The following is a 10,527-nucleotide window of genomic DNA, read 5'->3' as shown; positions in this document are numbered from 1 at the left end:
TGAGGAAGAGCTTCGTCTAGCGCTGCATCGGACAAGCTTGAACTTCACGATTGAGACAGACTGTGCTGAAGCTGCCGAGTTGATCAAGGGCTCCTCACCAAATATGTCAGTTTATGCTTTTAAAACCAGTGTTATCCGTGAATTGTTACAGGAAAGAGATGCTAGTATAGCTAAGATTAGTCGTGGGATTAATGTAGTGAGCCACGAGCTAGCTAAGCTTAGCCGAGTTAGTGCTAGAACTGAATTCTGGCTGAGGGACTTCCCCCAGGAAGTTGCTGCAGCTGTTGCTGCTGATTGTAACTTGGCTCAAAGTTAATGAAATTTCTTTCCTCCGCAAAAAAAAAAGAAAAAAGAAAATGGCAAGTCTTGCCTCGTTTTGAAAACAAAATAGAGGGGTGGCTTAGATTAAAACTGAAAATGGAACAAGACGTCCCTGACCTCCTCTTCGCCGCCGCCGATGAGGCCAACTGCCTCAACCTCGTCTCCCAGTTCAACCCCCTCTCCCCCTCCCTCGCGGGGGCCGCTTCGTCCAGGCCTACCTCCTCCACTGCCCCCACCACCCTCAGCCTCTTCCCAGTCTGGCGTCGTCGCCACCATCGAGCTTCGTGCTGCCACCGCATCCTGCTCCGCGCCGGCCGCTGCCGCCATCGCCATGTCCGTATGGAGCTTCATCACCGCCATGGGCGCTGTCAAGCTCCAATATGCTCGACAACGACCAGGTCCGCCCCCCTGCTCCACGCTTCTCCAGGCTCAATGGGGAAGATAGGCACTGTCCTGCCGCCGGGCCCGGACTTCGAACTCGAGGGGAATGTCAAGGTGAACGAGTGGCTCGCAAAGCTACATACGGTGGGGGCTGGGGACGAGCTCTCGGAGCAACATGCCAGACAGCTCATATACGACCTGGATTCGGCGTACAGTGCGTTCACTGCCTCGCTCTGGCTCGTGAGAAAGGATTGGTTTGATTCTGAGTTGTTCCTTTGTTTCTACTTTGTTACATTATCGTCTTTTGTTCACTTTAGATGTTTAATTTGGATTGCGTTCTATTCTTTCTCAAAAAGAGAGCGAACATTACCAAAAATCACTCGATGGTTCTGTTAAAAATTTGGTATATAGTTCACTGTTCTTTTGTGACGTCCATTAATGGTAGAATGCTCGCCTATGTTCTGTCCATTGGATATGTTTCTTATCTGATTAAGTGGAAATTTATATTTCGCTTTCCTAGTGGATATTATGATCTTTTAGTTTCGCAGGAATAATCCTGTTTTACTCTAGGGCAGCCGCAGGTGGAAGTGGAACTGATTGCCCTGATGTCTTAGCTTTCTGCACTAGCTTCCTGAACTGGTGCATAAATACATGAAGGTTCTGTTATGAAAATCCTAGTCATGAAGTCTATGCTTTGGCAAACTCCATCATGGATTTGATAGTTGTAGTCTAACGTGATAAGATGATACTATCATATCACCCTGAGAAATGCCTTGAGGCAGTTGGTTAAACTATTTTGAGGTAGCGGGATTATCTGCTTTAATATGTTCCTTATACATATAAGGGTTTATCATATATAAAATAGGCACTATACTCGTCCAAATAATTGGATCACCAAGAGGAAATACCCTTAGTCAGATGCCATTATTGTGTTTGTTGATCTAACAATTGATCAAAATAATATTTTCGACCTTTCGGCATGTGTTGGGTGATCATTTATATTTCTTGGTTATAGATTTTGGATCTTACAGGATGGCAAGTGAAAGCATAAAATACCGGTTCAGTTAAAAAAGGCATAAAAGACCGGTGATGGCAGAGAAAAAGGAAGAGAAGGGAGAAATTAATTTTGGGAAAAGCATTACCTTTTACTTGTCGCTTTTAGAAAAAAAAAGTCTTAGCCTTGTTCTGAACTGTTGCATTGTTTGCACTTTGTTGTGATCTTGTCTTTGGGTCACTACTGCAGTCTCATAGATATGTTGTAATTTAGGTTGTAAAATATTGACTGTCAATAACAATAGTGCCAATTATCTTTCGGAAAGTTTATTCTTATCAATTGATTCTGTTGCATATTGGCTGTAGTATATACAAATGTGCAATGTTCCTTTGTAATGCCCATTCATGGTAGGATGTTTGCACATCCCTGTCCATTTGGGTAATTATCTTCTCTCCCAGTAGATCTTTTGATCATTCAATTCGCAACAGTGATCCAACTGAACTACATGGCAGGTGGAACTGGCCCTATCAATTCTTCCTTAGCGTGTTTGTTACACTCCCAAAGAAAGAAAGGAAATGAGAAATAAAGAACATATGCCTGCAAGGCTGCAACATAGGTAACTTTTGCAAATTTAACACGGGTAATCTTTCAGTATTCTCTGGAGTAGCTCAGTGGCGTGTTTCTTACTTTGTTTGCATTGCCATCCCTCCTGCCTCTGTGTTCTGGATTGTCATAGTCTCTCCATTCTTCTTCGGTCATGCTGCTCCAAGATTAATGCTATACGAGAAGTGCATCTCATGTAATAATGGATCCAACGAAGACCAAGAGAGTCATATTTTATTGTTGCTCATAGCTTTCATAATTGAGAGTTTGAGACAATGGCACTTGCGAAGCATGAAAGGCTACTGCTGATGATGGACAATAAAATAGGAGAAGCAGGTAATGTTATCAACCATTTCACTGACTTAGAGGGTTTTGATGTGGTGCGCACAATCAGAGGATAGTTCTTTAAGTTCTTTGACTCCTACATGGTATGCAAACAAATGTGGTCTAACTGGTGAAGATTCAGCGGTTAACACAAACTAGATGTTGTTAAGTTACTGATCTCGTGTTCGCAGAGCCCAGTACTACTAAGTACTAATTTTTTTTTTCGAAATGGGATTCCCCAGCCTCTGCATCAATTGATGCATGCGGCTTCCTTTATTTGAAGTAGATAGTTATTACAACCAGAATTCAATATGAAAACTAAGTACTAATTACCGAGAGATATCTGCCCCTGTTGAAGACTTGGTTATGGTATATTCCTTTAGGTTAACAGGTGCTCTTTGATCAAGTAATTTCATAATATGAATGGACAGTCACTTGCTTTTATTTTATTGGGTATAGGTTAGGGCTTTAGGCTACTTGCATGTATTTTAATCATTGATTAGTGAGCTATCCACAGTCTCCATGTTTGGTTTTTCAGTGAGTCCAGCACAGCTGAACTTAATTAATGGCAACTGGCTGGATCAGTCGATGTACACTGGATCAGATCTAGGGTTGTCTTGGTTGCCTACTGCTTGGAGAGTTCTGCATCTCATTTCTCTTGCAACAGAACACTGGCTCCCATCTGCCTCTCCGGTGACCTTGCATCCCTTTCATCGCCGTGTCGCTCCAACAACTCTGCTGCCGAGGTCCATAATCCACGTAAGATTCAGAACTCGCTTGCTGTTTTCACTTGCTAGGTTTTCCCCTCTATTTTCCTCTAGAAATACTTCTGGTGGCACAAAAGCGAAGAATGAAAAATCTACTATTTGGGCTGTGCTCTTTCTCGACTTCTCACCCTTGCAATTCTCTAACTTATCTCATTGTTTAACACTTCTACAGGTTTTTCATCTGTTGTTGTCTTCACTGCTTGTTTGCCCCTCCAGAAGCATTTTTATTGCTCTTTTTTCGTTTCCTCGCGCCTTTCCATACAAAAAAAGAACAGAACTCCAAAAGAAAGAGGGGAGACTTTGTTTTGCTCCTGTTTACCATGATTTACGTGTCGATGTTCCGCCCTTGTCCCCCTGGATAAACGCTTCTTCATCTCCTCCTGCATCCAGGATCCAACTATCCAAGACTCCAATTTAACCACCTTTCCCTGTTTTCATGTCTTTACACCTGAGATCCATGCATTCTATAAATTAGCTGAAGACATCCAAAAATCTGCAATTCAATGGCGGAGGTGGTGCTGGCTGGCTTACAAATGGCAGCATCGCCGATCCTGAAGAAGCTCCTCGCTGATGCTTCCAGGTACCTTGGTGTTGACATGGCGAGTGAGCTCCATGAACTGGAGACCGCCATCATGCCACAGTTTGAGCTGATGATTGAAGCAGCTAACAAGAGCAACCACAGGGCCAAGCTGGACAAGTGGCTTCAAGAACTCAAAGAAGCCTTCTACAAAGCTGAAGATCTGCTCGACATGCACGAATACAACCTCCTCGAGCGCAAAGCAAAGAGCGGGAAGGGTACCTCGCCACCACATTATTCCACCATCAGCCCTATTCTGAAGCCTCTGCATGCTGCTTCCAACCGGTTGTCCAATCTGTGCTCCAAGAATAGGAAGCTAATTAGCCAGCTGAATGAACTGAAGGCCATTCTGGCAAAAGGCAAGGTGTTCCGTGCACTTCTTTGCTTACCAGCTGGCAACAGTATAGATGGCCCTTTTGTACAAACATCCCTTGTTCCTCTGGCCACATCATTACCACCTCTGAAAGTAATTGGCCGTGACAAAGATCGCGATCATATAATAGACCTTCTTACTAAGCCGGTTGGTCCAGAGGCTAATTCAGCTATATATTCGGGTTTGGCCATTATTGGAGCAGGAGGCATGGGAAAATCCACCTTGGCACAACATGTTTACAATGACCAGAGGGTGCAAGACCATTTTGATGCTCGGATGTGGGTTTGCGTCTCACGTAGACTTGATGTCCATCGTCATACATGTGAGATTATTGAATCCGCAGCTAAGCGGGAGTGCCCACGCGTTGGTAATCTGGATACTCTCCAGTGCCAATTAAGGGACATACTGCAAAAATCAGAGAAATTCTTGCTTGTGTTGGATGATGTTTGGTTTGATGACTCGAGCAGTCAGATGGAATGGGACCAATTTTTAGCTCCTCTAGTTTCGCAGCAAAAGGGAAGCAAAGTACTAGTAACTTCTCGCCGGGATACATTTCCTGCGGCTCTTTGCTGTGAAAGGGGGCTCCGTTTGGAAAGCATGGAAGATGCTCAGTTCTTGACACTCTTCAAACACTATGCCTTCACTGGAGCAGAAATCAGCAACCCTCCATTGCTTCAAAGGCTAGAAGCAATTGCAGAGAAGATAGCTAAAAGGCTTGGACAATCTCCTTTGGCTGCAAAAGTTGTGGGCTCCCAGTTGAAAGGGAAAATGAATATCTCTGCCTGGAAAGATGCTCTAACTTTAAAGATTGACAGCTTAAACGAGCCTAGAACAGCCCTGTTGTGGAGTTATCATAAGTTAGATCCACATCTGCAGAGGTGCTTTCTATATTGCAGCTTGTTTCCGAAAGGGCACAAGTATAACATTGATGAGTTGGTTCACCTGCTGATAGCGGAGGGACTTATTGATCCATGCAACCAGAACAGGAGAATGGTAGATGTTGGAAAGGATTACCTCAATGAGATGGCTTCTGGGTCTTTCTTGCAACCATTTTCTGAAGAATTTGAAGAGCCAGGCTACATTATGCATGATCTTCTTCATGATTTGGCAGAGTCACTCTCTAAAGAACACTGCTTCCGATTAGAGGATGATAAGGTGACAGAAATACCATGCACTGTTCGACATCTATCTGTTCGTGTTGAGAGTATGAAACAGCATAAGCACATCATCTGCAAGCTACATAATCTGCGCACTGTTATCTGCATTGACCCACTTACAGACGATGTGAGTGATATTTTCCATCATGTACTGCAAAATTTGAAGAAGTTGCGTGTACTCCATTTGTGCTTTTACAATAGTAGCAAGCTGCCTGAAACTGTTGGCGAACTGAAACACCTTCGGTATTTAAACCTCATTAGAACTTCCATTGCTGAATTACCTGGTTCATTATGTTCTCTTTACCACTTACAGTTACTTCAGTTGAACCATAAAGTTAAGAGTTTACCTGACAAACTCTGCAATTTAAGTAAGCTACAACATCTTGAGGGCTATCGTGAGTTATATGAGTTTGAAGAAACGTTGCCTCAAATCCCTTATATAGGCAAGCTAGGTTTGCTCCAACATGTTAAAGAATTTTGTGTGCAAAAGCAGAAGGGATGTGAGTTAGGACAACTCAGAGAGATGAAAGAGCTTAGTGGTAGTTTATGTATAAAAAATCTCGAGAATGTCAACGGAAAAGATGAAGCCTTGGAGTCGAAGCTATATCAGAAAAGTCATCTTGGAAGCTTGAAGCTTGTCTGGAGTTGCAATGATGGCATGAATTCGGAGGTTAGTTTACAGTTAGAAGTTCTAGAAGGTTTGGTGCCGCCGCCACAACTTATGGGCCTCAAAATAGAGGGTTTCAAATCTGCAACGTATCCAAGATGGTTACTCGAGAGTTCACATTTTGAGAATTTGGAATCTTTTAAGCTTGTTAATTGCACTGCATTAGAAAGCTTGCCAATCAATACAGAGCTCTTTAGGCATTGCTCTAAACTGCTGCTCAAGAATGTCCCAAGTCTGAAAACATTATCTTGTCTTCCAGCAGAACTTACACACTTATCAATTACCAGTTGCCCACTGCTTATGTTTATTACAAATGCTGAACTAGAACAACATGATCAGAGTGAGAACATCATGAGGGCAGAGTACTTGGCATCACAACTTGCTTCCATATGGGAGGTGGATTCCGGAGAGGAAATTAGGAAAGAAATTTCATCAGACCTCTCATCTCTGAAGCAGTTGATGACATTGATGGATACTGACATGTCACATCTTCAAACCATTGCAAATGCTGAGAATGACGCAACAATTCTGAAAGAGGATATCATCAAGGCATGGATATGTTGCCACCAGAAGAGGATAAGATTCATTTATGGAAGGCACATCGGGATGCTTCTGGTTCCACCATCAGGTCTTTGTCGACTTACTCTTTCTTCATGCAGTATCAAAGACGGGGCATTAGCTGTATGCCTGGATGGTCTCACTTCACTGAAAGATTTGTCCTTAGTGGAGATCATGACTTTAACTACACTTCCGTCACAAGAGGTCTTCCAACATTTGCATAAGCTCGAGTACTTAATCATTAGAGAATGCTGGTGTTTCAGGTCATTAGGGGGCTTACGAGTTGCTACCTCTCTTTTGGATGTAATATTGATTTCCTGCCCTTCTTTGGACTTGGAAGGCGGAGCAGATTTAATGCCGTCAGTGCTTAATACGCTCTTTATATACAGATGCGTTGTTGCAGCCAATCTCTTCAGTAGTGACTTGCCGCACCTGAAATATTTGTCCATGCTTGGCTGCAGAAGCTCTGCATCTTTGTCGATTGGTCATCTGACCTCCCTTAAATCACTAATGCTAAGAGGTATGCCTGATCTGTGCTTTCTTGAAGGCCTGTCTTCTCTGCAACTTCAGCACGTAAGATTGACAGATGTCCCGAAGCTAACTGCAGAGTGCATCGGACAGTTTCGAGTCCAGAAGTCACTCTATGTTAGCAGCCTTGCGATGCTCAACCAAATGCTCTTAGCTGAAGGTTTTACAGTTCCACCATTTCTCTCTCTTGAAGAATGCAAGGAGCCATTTGTGTCATTTAAAGACTCTCCAAATTTCACTTATGTCAAGTGCCTGTCATTACGTAAGTGTGAAATGAGGTCCCTGCCAGGAAATCTCAAGTGCTTCTCCAGTCTGACGAAACTCGATATCCGTGACTGCCCAAACATATCATCTTTACCAGATCTTCCATCCTCCATCCAACATATATGTTTTTGTGGTTGTGAGCGCCTGATTGAGAGCTGCCGAGCACCTGATGGAGAAAGCTGGCCAAAGATTGCGCATGTCCGATGGAAGGATTTCAGAAGTGAATTGTGATCCAGATTCATAACTACAAACAAATGTGAAGGTAAAATCTCCCACCACAACGGTGCTCTTAAGTATAAACTTTAATTTAATGGAATATTTTATTTCATAATTTTGTATGATTCAAATACTTCATTCATTTATATTTTTCCTTCTTTTTTTTGAAAGCAAGTTGGGAGTAATGAAACCTCTTTTCCAACAGAAAGAAAGAAAACACAGGCTCAAGATCGGCCTCGTCCAGAGATCTCGTATCCACTGAGAGGAGCGCCTCAAACTCACTTACACTTCCGCTCTCGCCTAGGGTTGCAGAGCAGCGTCCCGCAAGGTCCCACATACACTAAATTAATGCAGTGGTTAGCAATAAATTTGGGGCAGAAAAGGTGAAGGAGCTGGGCTGAGCTGGGAAAATTCAGTCCCGCATCTTGTCCGCGTTGCAACCCTACTCTCGCCGCACTGTCACTGGTGCCGACCCATTGGTTCCCTTCTTCATCGGTTGCTAAATGCGTCCGCTCTTCCAACTCTCAAGCATCAACTGCTCTACCACCCGTGCTGAGATACTGGTGTCGAAACTGTTCTATGTTGCTGTCATTGTTTTGTGATCCTGTCTTGGAGTGTGACTGTTGTCTTTTGTGTTTTGCTTTGGTATGCCATGTACTTCTGGAGGGTTAAACTCCATATTTCCATAAAATATTACCTCCTAGGAGGATTGTAACCCAAACTCTAGCTATTCGATGAAAAGAAACGCAAAGGGTCTTTTGCATTTTCTCGAAAAAATATTGTAGTTGACCTCCTGCAGCTCTCTCTCTCTCTGTGGTATTTTTTCTTATATATTTGTAGTTTCCTGAAGGTCTCGTGTGAAACAGCTCTGGATCACTTGCTGAGGTTCCGACAAGTGTTCAGGACATCTGCGACAATATCCTCACCTCGCCCAGGCCCTGCAGTGATGGATCACGCTGATGGACGAGTTCACCAATGAGGTTGTCTCCATCCTCAGCTTATGCATACTCTGCGGGGTAATCAGCCACAAAGCGATGAAGTGTGACATGCCGTCCGTGCGGCAGAAGACAAGTACAAGGCCGACGACCCCAGGAAGTGGTACCTAGAGACGGCGGGACACAACGGTCGTGCTCACAGATGGACCTGCCGTGACGCCTTGTTGTCGTTGCTTACACCAAAGGCGTGGCTCTTCGTCAGACAATGCGCAGATTTTGGGTCCTTCCATGTGAATCCAAGTTCAGATACACTGGTACCGACTGACTTCAGAACCTCCTCGCCCAGGCTGACGATCGATTGCGCCCAAGAATCCTTCTGCTTCTGCTCCTCTGGCGCGCGTGGCACCTGCACAATGATGTCATCCATCAAGATGGAAAAGTCAGGATCGATGAATCTGTGGTGTTTCTTCAGCCATATCTGGTCGACAGCCATTCTCCATCATCTACCATGCAGGACCTGAAGGGCAAGCCGAATGATCAAGCTCCTGACACCATGAATACCACTGCCTCCAACTCTTCGGCTCCTGGTCTCTTCCTCCTCTGGGCTGGGTCAAGATCAACACTGATGGGTCCTTCTCCAGCTGTGAACAGTCGGGAGGGGCGGGCATCGTCGTGAGGGAGCTTGCCCTTATGTTTAAAACTTTCATAAGGGCAAGAGCATGTCTAGCAGGCCCCTCAAAACGCGCGCACCCCGTATAATTCCGGCGGGGTAGGGGGTGAGGGCATTTTGGGCAGTCTAGCAGGCCCCGTATTCGGGCCGGCCCGTATCGGCAGAATACGGGGCCCGTCAAACCCACCCCGCCGCCCCCTAGAAATACAGGGTGAAGGTGCGAGTGGGGATCCAACCCCTCACTCGCAACCCTAGCCCTGCCGTGCGCCGCCGCCTCCCCGCACACACTCCGGCGAGCAATTTGCGCGCGCACCTCGCCGCATTTGCACCGCAGCCGGCCATGAGCGAACATCGGAGGAGTAGCGCCTCGCCCGCCGCCGGATCGAAGCGATCCCGCTCGCCGGACACGATGGAGGAGGCGTGGCGCCGCCACTGCAAGCTCTCCGCCGCTGGGAGTCGGCGTGCGGCGTGCAAGTAAGTCGGCGCCGACTGGGTGCCGCCGACGCTGCAGGACTTCGCGTCGAGCGGCTGCTACCACAAGGCCGACCCACCGCTGAAGCCGATGAACGGCGGCGATTTCGACAAATGGCGGAGTGCATGGGAGCAGCAGCGCGCATGGGAGGGGAGCTCCAGCGGCGGAGCGCCGCGAGCCGGCGATGAGGAAGAGGAGGCGGAGGAGGGGGAGGACCCCCTCTGCTTGGAGGCGGTGGCTGCGTCCATGAAGGAGGCCGCCGACAAGGCTCGGGCGGAGGCGGAGGAGCAGGCCATCGCCGTCGAGGAGATGAAGGCGCGGGAGGCCGCCGCCACTGCGAAAATCGTCATCCTCGACGACTAGGTGCCATTAGAAGTCGCGATCCAGTAGCATCGCTCAATTTTGTATATCCCTATCTATGATCACCGTGATAACTATATATGAATTTTCCTGGGTTTCGCAATTTTCAAAAATACGGGGTGAAATAAGGGGTCTGTTAGACGGAATGGTTCGTGCGTGACAATTTTTTGATACAGGGCCTGTACTCGCTCGATACGCGCGAGGAAATAAAGGGTCTGTTAGACATGCTCTAACCCATCACACTACCTCGGGTGATCTACAGTTAATATAAAGGCTCTCTTTTACTAAAAAAAGAAGTAACAGAAGTTGCTCTGATGTGGCACGCTCTATGATCTATGCTCATCGCAGAGGGGTGTTATG

At 45.9% G+C, this 10,527-nt stretch overlaps 1 pseudogene; it reads left to right on the top strand.

Annotated features, from left to right (window-relative positions):
- The first annotated feature begins 417 nt into the window (after nucleotides 1-417).
- Nucleotides 418-7,776, top strand: LOC124691137 (annotated as a pseudogene).
- Nucleotides 7,777-10,527: the final 2,751 nt, after the last annotated feature.

This window comes from Lolium rigidum, chromosome 2 (genome assembly GCF_022539505.1).
Source record: "Lolium rigidum isolate FL_2022 chromosome 2, APGP_CSIRO_Lrig_0.1, whole genome shotgun sequence".
Classification (NCBI taxonomy): Eukaryota; Viridiplantae; Streptophyta; class Magnoliopsida; order Poales; family Poaceae; genus Lolium; species Lolium rigidum.
The sequence above is the reverse complement of the archived record's forward strand: the minus strand, read 5'-3'. Positions and strand labels throughout refer to the sequence as shown.